The 13,954-nt window shown below is 40.5% G+C and overlaps 1 protein-coding gene across 3 annotated transcripts in view; it reads right to left on the bottom strand.

Moving 5' to 3' along the window:
- The window catches only part of LOC132397040 (KH domain-containing, RNA-binding, signal transduction-associated protein 3-like), a 222,965-nt gene that overhangs the window by 36,302 nt on the left and 172,709 nt on the right, over positions 1–13,954 (bottom strand). The gene's annotated exons all lie outside the window — the stretch shown is intronic.

Here is a 13,954-nt window from a genome sequence, read left to right as displayed (position 1 = left end):
TGCTGCTCACCTTTTCCCCTCTTAATAGTAGAAGAGGCTACAAAATAACCCATTAAATTCCAAAATAAGCTCCAGACACTAATCAGAAAGGTTGCAAAGGCAGTGTGTTTATAGTTTTAAAAAAACCTTAAGCTCTTTGGCAAAAGCATGTAGTTACCACTGCTTCAAGAACTTAATCGGTGCTTGTATGAATTCCCAGCTGTCTAAATGATGGAACAGTTGGATTCCTGAGAGATTGGAAATCAACCACTCACAACAGCTGGACTTAAGTTGTCAAGGTGAAATGAAGCCAATAGAACTATTAGTTATTTATTCTTGATTAGAAATTTCAACCAAGAAATTGAAATACATGTTCAAGAGACTGTGCTCAGTTGGTGGAGGGATTCTGGAGAAAAAGTGTGTCTTTATGCAAATTACCTCTACATTACCTCTAAACAGGTATTTTGTTGTTCATGAGACTGCCTGAAATGTGTCAAAATAAACCTTGCACCTATCAAATGCACAGAACGAATACTCCAATAAGGTGTTAATTTGTTCAGCTAGATTCAGCTCAAAGCCAGTGCAATTAAAGGATCATAGTCTATGGCTATGGAGATGATAGGGAAGATTATGGAAATGACTGAAAGGTGTTGGTTCTGGGAGAAGAATGTCAGTAGCCATGGAAGCATAAACCGTCATCTACTTGGGAAAACGATGGACACCACAAGCTTGGAATCTAAAATAATGATGAGACTGACTTTAAACCTTTGGCTATTTCCTGCTTCAGTGTGTGAAGCCCTCACCATTCTAAGACCTAACTTACTGTATAATATTGCATGTTTTGAAACTGAACACTGCTAGTTGGTGTTGTATGCAGGCCTAAAGGTTTGTGTGCTTATCCTTAGCAAGAACGGGATCCAATTTCTTAAAGCCAGTAGTGCTCAAGGTAATACAGAACGGTTACAGCATAAAAAGGTCTTTTAGTGTGTCATGTTCATGCCAGTTCTATGTTTAGAACAGTCAAGCTTGACCCACTACATACTGTTCTCTTAATAATACCTCTGCAAGATTTTTCCTTTCAGACACCCATCTCATCATTTTAAATATCCACTACTATAATAACAGAACATTCCAGATCCGACATATGTGCCATATAAACAAATCTGTCTAGTCAATTTTGATTCTTGCCAAATACATTCAGAATCAGATTTATTAATATTGACCTAGATGATGTGAAATTTGTCATTTTGCTGCAGCACAACAATGCAAAGACATAAAATTACTACAAATTTCAAAGACAGTGTAAAAAATAATGACGGCTCTTCATTCTATATTTCTAATCTGTGAACTTCTCTCTTCACCCTTCAGATTCTTTCTGTTCCTCTATAAACAACCGCAGCTTCTCAAATATGTCTATGCATCTGAACTGTCTTATAGTAGAAGACTTATTCCAGGAACAACACACACAAAATGCTGGCAGATTTCCTCGTGCTTGCTTGTCTTATTCCAGGAATGTCTTTAATGATCTTTGCTATGTGCTTTCTAAAGCTTTTCATCTTTCAAAGTGTAGTGCCCAATACTCCACTAGTGGCCAAGCCACTGTTATGTAGGTTCATTACGCCTTCCTTGTTCTTGAGTCCTATGCCTTTGTTATATAGTCAGGAATCGCACATGATTTTTGTTTAGAAACCGTTTTATCAACCTGCCTTGCCACTTATAATGAATTATGCACATGTAACATCAGATCTTTACTCTTGTGTTCCTTTTAGAATTATGCTTTCTAGTTTATTTAGCTTCTCCTCATTTTTCTATTTCAAAACAATAATTCTCATTCCTAAGCATTAAACTTTATCTGCTACCTAACGCACTGATTCCCCAACCCTGCTCATCTCTCTTTAAAATCCATTATTCATGTTCTTATAATTCACAATGCCAGCAAATATGGAAACTCTGCTCTGTGCACAGAGCTCCAAGTCATTAATGTAATGTAGCTTGAGAATCCTGCCATTGTCCATTGGGGATCTTCTATGAACACTTCCTTCTGCTCAAGCTTGAGGGGAGGTGGGAGGAATATTCACTACTATTGTTCTTTCTATTTTGTATCTATGCTATTTTTCATTCCATGGGTTTCCACTTAAATAACCTTTTGAAAACAAATACATACATTTTTCTCACTAATCTCATTACCTTATCAAAACTCTTACCAAGCTAGACATGAATTGGCTTTAACAAATCCATGATGACCTATCAATCTACACTTATCCAAGTGACTAGTTAATTCAGTCGATGATTACTGTTCCTCGACATTCCTCCCATGAAGATTAAGCTGCATGCACTGAGGTTACTGGATTTATATCCACAAACATTTTTTTGATCAGTTATTTGCAATTGTTCAATTCCCAGGCAGGAACCTTCAATTCTGAAATGATTATGGCCCAAACATTTTCTTTTGCTTCCCTCAACAATGTAGAACACATTAACTTCCACCAGGTATTTATCCACTAGATCAGATTTTAGATACATATATATTATATACAGTTGCAAGAAAAAGTTTGTGAACACTTCACCATTATCGGGCTTTCTGCATTAATTACTCATAAAATATGATCTGATCCTCGCTAAGTCACCAATAATAGAATCAGAATCAGAAACAAGTTTATTATCACCAGCATGTGACATGAAATTTGTTAATTTAGCAGCAGCAGTTCAATGCAACACATAATATAGAAGAAAAACAAATAATAATAATAAACAGTTACAGTATACATATATTGAATAGATTAAAAATCATGCAAAATGCAGAAATATTATATATTAAAAAAGTGAGGTAGTGTCCAAGGGTTCATTATCCATTTAGGAATTGGATGGCCGAGGGGAAGGAGCTGTTCCTGAATCGCTGAGTGTGCGACTTCAGGCTTCTGTACCTCCTACCTGATGGTAACAGTGAGACAAGGGCATACCTGGGGTGCTGGAGGTCCTTAATAATGGACGTTACCTTTCTGAGACACTGCTCCTTTACGATGTCCTGTGTACTTTGTAGTCTAGAACCCAAGATGGAGCTGACTAAATTTACAACTCTCCACAACTTTTTGCGGTCCTGTGCAGTAGTGCCCCCATACCGGACAGTGATGTAGCCTGTTAGAATGCTCTCCACGGTACATCTATAGAAGTTTCTGAGTGTATTTGTTGAAATACCAAATCTCTTCAAACTCTTAATGAAGTATAGACAATCTGCCTAAAGCAATAAGTCACAAATAATTGTCTTATCATGACCTTACTGAATGCATTGTTTAATCATTCACAGTCCAGACTGGAATAAGTATGTGAACCCTTGCACTTAATAACTGATAGAAACTCCTTTAGCAGCAATAACCTCCACCAAAAGTTTCCTGTCGCTGCTGATCAGACATTCACAATGCCAAGGAGGAATATCAGACCATTCCTCCATACAAAATAGTTTCAGTTCAATATTTCTGCGATACATTGCATGAACAACCTTCCTCAAGTCATGCCACAGCATCTCAATTGGGTTAATGTCTGGACTCTGACTTGGCCATTCCAAAACACGAGTCGTCTTCTTTTTAAACCATTCCGTCTGCGATTTACTCTTCTGTTTCCGATCATTATCTTATTGCATCATCCAACTTCTATTAAGCTTGAAGTGAGATTGAATTGACCTTATTACATCCTTCATATACACGAGTAAAAAATCTTTACATCACGTCTCTGTCCAAATGTGCAATTTATAATAAATATTATGTACAACAGGGCAGTCAATGTAACATAGAAATACAGCTGTGTCAGCATGAGTTAAGCAGTCTGATGGCCTGCTGTCCCAGAGCCCGTTGGTCCTGGCTTTTATGCTGCGGTACTATTTCCCAGATGGCAGCAGCTGGACCAGTTTGTGATTGGGGTGACTTGGGTCTCTGATGATCCTTCCGGCCCTTTTTACACACCTATCTTCGTAAATGTCCTGAGTAGTGGAAAGTTCACATCTAGAGATGCACTGAGCTGTCTGCACCACTCTCTACAGAGTCCTGCGATTGAGGGAAATACAGTTCCCATATCAGGCAGTGATGCAGCCAGTCAGGATGCTCTCAAATGTGCTCCTATAGAAAGTTCTTAGGATTTGGGGCACACACCAAACTTCAACTGTCTGAAAGGCACTGTTGTGCCTTTTTCAGCACACAGCCAATACATGGAAACTATGTGAGATCCTCGATGATGTTTATGTCGAGGAACTTACACTATTCACCCTCTCAACCCCAGATTCACTGATGTCAATAGGGGTTAGCCTGTCTCCGTTCCTCCTGTAGTCCACAACAACCTCCTTTGTTTTTGTGACTTTGAGGGAGAGGTTGTTTTCTTGACACCTCTGTGTCAGGGTGATGACTTCTTCTCTGTAGGCTGCCTCATTATTATTTGAGATTATGCCAATCAGTGTAGTGTTGTCAGCAAATTTAATTAGCAGATTGGAGCAGTGGATGGTGACACAGTTATAGATATACAGAGTAAAGAAGGACAACTGCCCTGACATTCTCCTGTAAAATGTCTTGACACAATTTTGAATTCATTGTTCCCTCAATGATTGTAAGCTATCCAGGCCCTGAGGTAGCAAAGCAGCCCCACACCTTGAAGCTCCTTCCACCATGCTTCACAGTTGGACTGAGAATTTGGTGGTGGTGTTCAGTGCCCTTTTCCCTCCAAAGATAGCGGTGTGCATCTCTGCCAGGAAGTTCAACTTTTGTTTCATTAATCCATAGAACACTGTCTCAGAAGCATTGTAGAACGTCTAGGTGGTCTTTCACAAACTTGAGATGTGTAGTAACATTTTTTTTTGGAAAGCAGTGGTTTCCTTCGTGCTGTCCTTCCGCGAACAGCATTATTGTTTACTGTTTTTTTTATAGTAGACACATGAACGGAGGCTTTAGCAAGTTCTAGAGATTTCTGCAGGTCTCGTGCTTTTACCCTCAGGTTCTTTTTTATGTTAAGGTAGCATTTGCCAAACAGAAGCTGCTGAAACAGTTTACTGTCGGGGGATTGGTATCCTCAACAATCGTCCAGGCCTTCTTTATGCACCTGCTGCTGTAAATGTCCTCAACAGAAGGAAGTTCACATCCACAGATGTTCTGGGCTGTCTGTACTACTCTCTGCAGTGCCCAGTGATCAAGGTTGGTGCATTTCTCATACCAGGCAGTGATACAGCCAGTCAGGATGCTCTCAGTGGTGTCCCTGTAGAAGATCTTGAGGAATTGGGGGCTCCTGCTGAACTTCTTCAGTCGCCCATGATGGAAGAGATGCTGTTCTGCTTTTTTAATGCCGCATAGCTGGTGTGAACTTCGGTGATGTGCATACCGAGGAACTAGAAACTACTCACTCTCTCAACTGCAGTACCATTGCTGTTAATCTGGGTGAGCCTGTCTCCACTCTTCCAGTAATCCACGATGAGCTCTTTTGTTTTTTGGACACTGAGGAAGAGGTTGTTATCTTGGCACCACTTTGCCAGAGTGTTAACCTCTCCTCTGTAGGCTGTCACATCACTGCTAGAAAGAAGACTGATCAATGTTAGAGGAGGAGACTCAGTCTTGAGGGTCAGAGGGGCTGAGGTGAGGGAGCACATCCTTACCAACTAACGGTGATCTGATAGGAAGTCTAGGATCTAGCAGCATAAGGTGGGGTACAGGCTGAGGTCTCTGAGCTTCTCGTCAAGTCTGGAGAGAATTATGGTGTTATGCTTCTCTCTCAAATTGCATTGTGAAATCAATCATGTTATGATCTCTGCCTCCTAAAGGTTCTTTTATGTTAAGATGACTAAGAAAATCCGGGCTACTACACAATGATCAATCTAAGATGGCTTTTCCCTGACTAGTTTCAAGCACAAGCTGTCCCTCTCTTGCGATCCAACACCAACCTGATTATCCCAATCTCCTTGCATATTAAAGTCCTCCATTATAATTGTGACATTACCCGATTACATGCCAGCTCCCTTTGCAATCTCAGCCCCAAATCTTGGCTACTATTTGAAGGTCTATATATGATTCCCATAATGGGTTTTCATCCTTGCAGTTTGTAAACTCCACCCACAAAGATTCTACTACATTCTCTGACCCTGTCACCCTTTTCTAAAGATGTAATTCCATCTCTTACCAACAGAGCCATATCACTGCCTCTGCCTTCCAGCCTGTCCTTTTTAAACAAAGTATATCCTTTGATGTTAAATTCTCAACCTTGTCCTTCTTTCAGCCACAACTCAGTGATGCCCACAATGTCATACTGACTAATCTAACTGCGCCACGAGTTTGGCTACCTTATTCTGAATGCTACTTGCATCTAAATACAGTGCTGAATTTAGATGTTTTTGTGCACAGCTGAGTCTCTCAGCTTTGTTTTTACTTCAGAGAAATGGTTGTTTGGTAGCAACTCTTCCATGAAGCCCACTTCTGACAAGACTTTGGACTGTAAAGGGGTGTACTTGCGTTCTAGTGGTTTCTGCGCGTTCAGAGCTTCCGTTTTAGAAGGGACATCAATTTGATGTATCTCTCAACTGCTGCACTTAGTTTCCATGGCCGACCACTGCATTTCCATTCCTCAACTTTGCCCATTTGTTTATGCTTCCTCAGAAGAGCTTGGGCAGCACATCTTGAAACTCTTGTCTGCTGCAAAATTTCTGCTTGGGAGAGACCTTCCTGATGCAAGATAACCACTTGAATTTATTCTCACATGTAAATTCATAGGCGGAGGGATGATCATATAGAGGTTTATGGAATAATGAGAGGCACAGATAGATAGGTGGAGTACATTTTTCCCAGGGCAGGAAAGTCTAGAAAGAGGATACAGATCATAAGAGGAGAAATTTAAAGGAGATCTGAGAGGTATGTTTTTCCTCACACAGAGGGTGGTGGTTTATTTAGAAAAAGCTGCCAAGAAAAGTGGTAGTTTCAATTACAATAAAAAAGTTTGGAGAGATACACAAGAAAAGTGCAGCAGGATAAGGGGCTAATGTTGGAAAGTGGTATTGGTGTTGAAAGGCACATTTAGCATGGACAAGAATGTAATCAAAGGGCCTCCTTTCTGAGCTGTACAACTTTCTATAGCTTTTACCTTGTCATCCAATTCACTAACACTGGGTCAATGAAGGTCCCGGCGAAGATCCCTGTAGTACACCACTGGTCACAGACTTCTCATCAGGAAAGCATCACTACATCACTACACTCTGTCTTTCATCACCAAGCTAGTTCTGGAGCCATTTAGCCAAATTGTCTTTGACCCATGTGCCTCAATATCGTGGACCAGCCTACCATATGGGACCTGGTCAAATACCTTACTAAAGTGTCTTTAGATAATGCCAACACTTTGCTTTCAACAACCTTAGATACCTTCTTGCAAATCTTAATCAAATTATTAAGGCAGCATTTCCCTCACTCAAACCCATGCTGACTATCCATAATTAGTCCCTGATTTTCCAAATGTAGAATTTTCTCCAGTATTTTCCCAACTACTCACATAAGACCTGATTAATCCATGTGGCCCTTATCTTCCATTCTTCTGGCATCTCACCTATGGCTAACTCTTCCTTTGAATCCTATAGAAATGTGGGATATTGTAGGTCTCAACATTCAAAGTAAATTTATTATCAAAGTACATATATGTCACCATATACAACCTCCAAAGACAACACTGTTGGTCCCTGAAGAGACCAACTTGGCTCTGCTCTACAGAATGTTTTGCGATTCTCCTTAATCATACTTGTCAAACGAATTTCAGAGGTCCTTTAACCTGCCGAATTTATTTTAAGTTCTTTCTCCATGGAATCCATCTACCTCTGTTGCCTATACCTGTTAGGTTTCTTTTTTTAAACTGATTAAACCTTGAATTTCCTTTGTCATCCAAGGTTCATCAATCTTGTCATTTTTTCCTTTCAAACTTAGTGGAATATGTAGGTTTTGAACTCACAGTAGCTCTCTTTTAAAAGACTGCCACTTATCAGTTGCCATCAGCTCCCAACACATACTTGCCAGGTTCTTTCTTATGCCATTCAAATCAGCCTGCTACCAATCTAAGACCTTAACCCACAAGCCAACCTTATTCCTATCTGTAGCTATCTTCAAATTTACAAAATTACGGTCACTGCTGCCAGTACGTCCTCTTACTCACCTTACCTTCCCAGATATAGGAGTGCAGGAGTGGAACCCCATAAGACAATAAGATACAAGAGCAAAATTAGGCCATTCAGCCCATCGAGCCTGCTCTGCCATTCCATCATGGCTGATCTCAGATCCCACTCAATCCCATACACCTGCCTCCTCACCTTATCCTTTGATACCCAAACTGATCAACTTCCACCTTATATACACACATGGACTTGGCCTCCACTGGAGTCTGTGGTAGAGCATTCCACAGATTTACTACTCTGGCTAAAATAAATTTCTCCTTACCTTTGTTCTAAAGGGTTGCCCCTGAATTTTGAGGCTGTGCTTTCTAGTTCTGGATACCCCCACCACAGGAAGCACCCCCTCAACTCCCATTCCATCTAGTCCTTTGAACATTCGGTAGGTATCAATGAGATCCCCTGTATTCTTTTAAATTCCAGAGAGTATGAGCCCAAAGCTGCCAGACGCTCCTCATATGTTAACCTCTTCATTCCCGGAATCATCCTCTGAACTCTCTCCAAGGACAAAATATCTTTTCTGAGATAAAGGGCCCAAAACTGTTGACAATACTCCCAAGTGTGGCCTGACTAGAGTCTTATAAAGGCTCAGCATTACCTCCTTGCTTTTATATTCTATTCCCCTTGAAATAAATGCCAATTTTGCACATGTCTTTTTTACCACCGACTCAACCTGTAAATTAAACTTCTGGGAGTCTTGTAAGACTACTCCCAAGTCCCTCTGCACCTCTGATGTTTGAACCTTCTTCCATTTAGGTAATAGTCTGCACTAATGTTCCTTTTATCAAAATGCATTATCATCCATTTCCCAACACTATATTCCATCTGCCACTTTTTTTGCCCATTCTTCCAATTTGTCTAAGTCCTGCTGCAATCGCATTGCTTCCCCAGCACTAACTCCCCCTCCACCTATCTTTGTATCATCTGGAAACTTTGCCACAAGGCCATGAATTCCATTATCTAAATCACTGACAAGTGAAAAGCAGAGGTCCTAATACTTACCACTGAGGAACACCATTAGTTATCAGCAGGCAAAGAAAAAAGGCCTTAATTCTCACTCGCTGCCTCCTGTCTGTCAGCCATTCAGTTATCCATGCTGGCATCTTTCCTATAACGCCATAGGGTACATCTTGCTAAGCAGCCTCATGTGTGGCACCTTATCAAACGCCTTCTGAAAATTCAAGTAAATGACACCACTGCTTCTCCTTTGTCCACTCTGCTTGTTACTTCCTTGAAGAACTCTAACAGATGTGTCAGGCAAGATTTCCCTTCACAGAAACCATGCTGACTTTGACTTACTTTATCACTAGTTTCAAAGTACCTCGAAACTTCATCCTTAATAATAGACTCCAACACTTTCCCAACAACGGAGGTTAGGCTAACTAGCCTATAATTTCCTTTCTTTTACCTTTCTCCCTTCTTAAAGAGTGTAGTGACATTTGCAATTTTCCAGTCCTCCAGGACCATGTCAGAGTCAAGTCATTCTTGAAAGATCATGACCAATGCATCCGTTATCTCTTCTGCAAACTCTCTCAGGACTCTGGGATGTCGTCCATCTGGCCCAAGTGACTTATCCACCATAAGACGTTTCAGTTTGCCTAGTACTTTTTCCCTTTGTAATAGCAATGGCACTCACTCCTGCTCCCTTGACAGTCACAGACCTCTGGCACACTGCTAGTATCTTCTACAGTGAAGACTGATGCAAAGTACCCATTAAACTCATCTGCCATTTCTTTGTCCCCCCATTACTACCTTACCAGCATTATTTTCCAGTGATCTAGTATCAACTCTCACCTCCCTTTTACTCTTTATATAACTGAAAAACTTTTGATATCCTGCTTTATATTATTGGCTACTCTGTCCTCATATTTCATCTTTTTCTTTCTTATAGTTGTTTTAGTTGCCTTTTGTTGGATTTTTAAAATTTCCCAATTATCCAACATCCCAATCACTTTTACTACCTTATGTGCACTTTCCTTGGCTTTTATGCAGTCTTTACCTTCCTTTGTCAGCCACAGTTGCCTAGCCCTGCCAGCTGAAAACTACTTCTTCTGTGGGACATATCTATCCTGCACCTTGTGAAGTATTCGCAGAAACTTCAGCCATCTCTGCTCTGCCATCACTTCGCCTGTATCCTCCTCCAATCCACCTAGGCAAGCTCCTTTCTCTCTTGCCTCTGTAATTCCCTTTACTCTTTTGCGATACTGATACGTGTGAGGTATGCTTCGCTCTCTCAAATTGCAATGTGAGTTCAATCATATTATGATCACTGCCTCCTAAGGATTCCTTTACCTCAAACTCCCTAATAAGATCTGGGTTATCACACAACACATAATCTAAGACAGCCTCTCCCAGAGTTTCCTCTCTTGCAATCTGACACCAACCTGATTTTCTCAATCCCTTTGCTTATTGAAGTCCCCCATTACAATTATGTCATTACCGTTATTACATGCCCTTTCCAATCTCAACCCCATATCTTGGATACTATTTGGAGGCTTATATATGTTTCTCGTAATGGAGTTTTTACCCTGTGTGGTCATCTGCTGCTATGGCCCATGCACTTTAAGGTTCTAATTGGTGTGCATTTAGAGCTGGTCTTCTGTACACCACATGGCTTTTTGAGTTACTGCTGCCTTCCTGCCAGTTTGAATTAGTCTGGACATTCTTCTCTGATTTGTCTCTTTAACAAGGCATTTTTGCCAACAAAACTGAATGTTTCTATTGTTTTTCTCACTTATCTCTAAACTCTAGGCACAATTGTGCATGAAAATCCTGAGATCAGTAGCTTCTGAGATACCAAAACCACCACGTCTGGCACTAACAATTGAAGGGTCTCAATCCAAAATGTCAATTGTTTTTTTCTTTTCCATAGATGCTGCCTGGCTTGCTGAGTCCCTCCAGCATTTTGTTTGTGTTGCTTTGGATCTCCAGCATCTGCAGTTTTTCTCAAGTTTCTGATTCTACAGTCAAAGTCACATATCACACTTCTTCCCTATTCAGATGTTTGGTCTGAACAATAACTGAGTTGCTTGACCATGTCTGTATGCTTTTATAAATTCAGCTGCTGCCACACAATTGGCTAATTAGGTAACTGCATTAATGAACAGGTGTAGCTAATAAAGTGGCCGTAGTATATGCTCTTGCACCTTTCTGTGTTTTACTTAGACATTTGGTCATCAAATTCTCATTGATTACTGGGAGGGCTGTAGTAAATTCCCATCAAATTGACTGGCCATCTCTTACTAAGTTTCACCTGTATCATCTAATTGGATAATACATAGAACCATAGAACATTACAGCACAGAAACAGGCCCTCCAAGAAATCTCCTCAAAGTACTATGTTTGCGTTATCCATAATCAATAAAGCGGTCAGTCCCATATCCTCTTTTGGATTCCCTTTTGTCAGTTCCAAATCTATACGCTGGAATATATAATTGAAATAATACCATTATTCCAAATGTTGATCCATGCTGTAAGCTTATTTGACTTCCATTAAAGTAATTATAGTTGAGCCTGCCACTGTCCCATGAACTTGCCCATCTACTGTGCTCGTTTGTGTATTCACCTTCTACATTTTCCTGCACTTCTACAATGCTATACAATACTGTGCTAACATCTTAAAAACAGCAGATTTAAAACACTGGGATATTAATAGGAATAACATTAAAATAGGTTTGCTAATACCACCAAAATCCCATGTGTCATGATTATTGGAAATTTTCTACGCACAATAATAATATAATGAAACTTAATTCCCAACACAGATGACCTCATTGTATCAGAGAATGCATCCAACACTGCAATTTAAAATTAAGGGGCAGGTCTTTGCCAGGATTTAGTGTAGCCCTGCAACTCTTCTCTACATGACATTTAAAGCAAAATTTTATTAACTAGAAAATCAGAATGAGTTGCTGATTGTAAAATCTTGGGCTCTTGAGTTTGTTGGGTGGTAAATGATGTCCCAGACCAGGTACTTGACTGTCAAAGGACAGGGACCTGAGTCAGGAATATTACAATGAAAAATAGCTGTACAGCTTGCCAATTTTCTGTCACTCCCAACTCCTTAATTTAATATGAGCATCTGATATACTACAGCATTCCTCTTACTTCCCAGTCTGCAGTAGTGAGCGGTTAGACATTTGGCTTTGGTAGGCAGCTGAGCCATGTTCTAAACTAACTTGCTTTCAGTTACAAAAATTGCTTTGGAAGAGATTTTTAAAATTGTGGTTAATAGGGCTTATGCCTCATCTTTTGGGGATTCTAGTGATTCTCAGAAGGCTCCAAATAGGAGGACTTTGGCGAACCAGCAGGAAGATATTTATTTTGCATTAAGTGGGCAAGTGCAACTTCTCTCTGCAAATCGTAAAACTTTGGACAAATGTGGGTTGGGGTTGCAACTTTGGTAAATCATAAGGGCAACAGTATCACTCGGGATAGATCATTTACAACTGAAATAAGAATAATGCTCAATGTAAAACTGATGGAAGTCAACATTCAGGGAAGGCCAAAACAAGCTGTGATATGCCAATTTGCTCATGGAAGCAGATTGGTCATTTATGATCAGGTTATGTTCATTTTAAAATTCATTCAATTTTTAAAAAAACATTTTGTGAAGATTTACAATGTTATAGACAATAGACAGTAGGTGCAGGAGTAGGCCATTCAGCCCTTCTAGCCAGCACCGCAATTCACTGCGATCATGGCTGATCATTCACAATCAGTACCCCATTCCTGCCCTCTCCCCATATCCCTTGACCCTGCTATCTATAAGACCTCTATCTAACTCTCTCTTGAATGCATCCAGAGACTTGGCCTCCACTGCCTTCTGGGGCAGATCATTCCACATATCCACCACTCTCTGGGTGAAAAAGTTTTTCCGCATCTCTGTTCTAAATGGCCTACCCCTTATTCTTAAACTTAAGTGTTTTTGATGAGCATGTCTTCAGCTGGAATGATGTTGCAAGTTAGTGATGCTGCATTGTTCCAAAGGTTTAGATTTGATCTAGACTTTTCTGCTGTCTGGGCAGAGTAAGACCATAAGACATAGGAGCAGAATTAGGCCATTCAGCCGATCAAGTCTGCTCCATTCTACCATGGCTGATTTATTATCCCCTGAATCTTATTCTCCTTCCTTGTCCTGTAACCTTTAGCCTCCTTTCTAATATCCACCAAGCTCTGCTTTAAATGTACTCAATGACTTTGCCTTCACATCCATGAGTGACAATGAATTCTGCATTCACAACCCTCTGGTTGAAGAAATTCCTTCTCATCTCTGTTCTAAGGGCATGTCCCTCTATTCTGAGGCTGTGCCATTGGTCCTAGACTCCTCCACTACAGGTAACATGCTCTATACATCCACTTCGTCTGGACTTCTCAATATTTGATAGGTTTTAATGAGATCCTTCCTCATTCTTCTAAACTCGAGCAAGTATAGGCCTAGAGACATCTAACAGCCTTATACATTAACCCTCTCATTCTTATAATCTCTTGTGAACCTGCTCTGGACAGTCTCCAATGCCAGCAGACTTTTTCTTAAATACAGGACCCAAAACTGCTCACAGGACTCTGACTGGATGTCTGAATTCCCCATGAACTTTTATTCAGAATGCTTTCTGTAAAAGATTTGGGGAAAGTTACGCTGACTGAATGGGTTTTGACCAATCGGTTGGTAAGGATGTTGTGTTAGCCCAGACTAGCAGTGACATGACTGAAGTCACATTGCCTGATAGGTTGGGAGACCCTGGAGAGGTGGGGCCATGGGCAGTCCATATTTTTAGAGAAGGGGTCATGTAGCCGAGGGTGAAAACT

Source organism: Hypanus sabinus, chromosome 1 (assembly GCF_030144855.1).
Source record: "Hypanus sabinus isolate sHypSab1 chromosome 1, sHypSab1.hap1, whole genome shotgun sequence".
NCBI lineage: Eukaryota > Metazoa > Chordata > Chondrichthyes > Myliobatiformes > Dasyatidae > Hypanus > Hypanus sabinus.
This window is presented reverse-complemented; position numbering and strand designations above follow the sequence as displayed.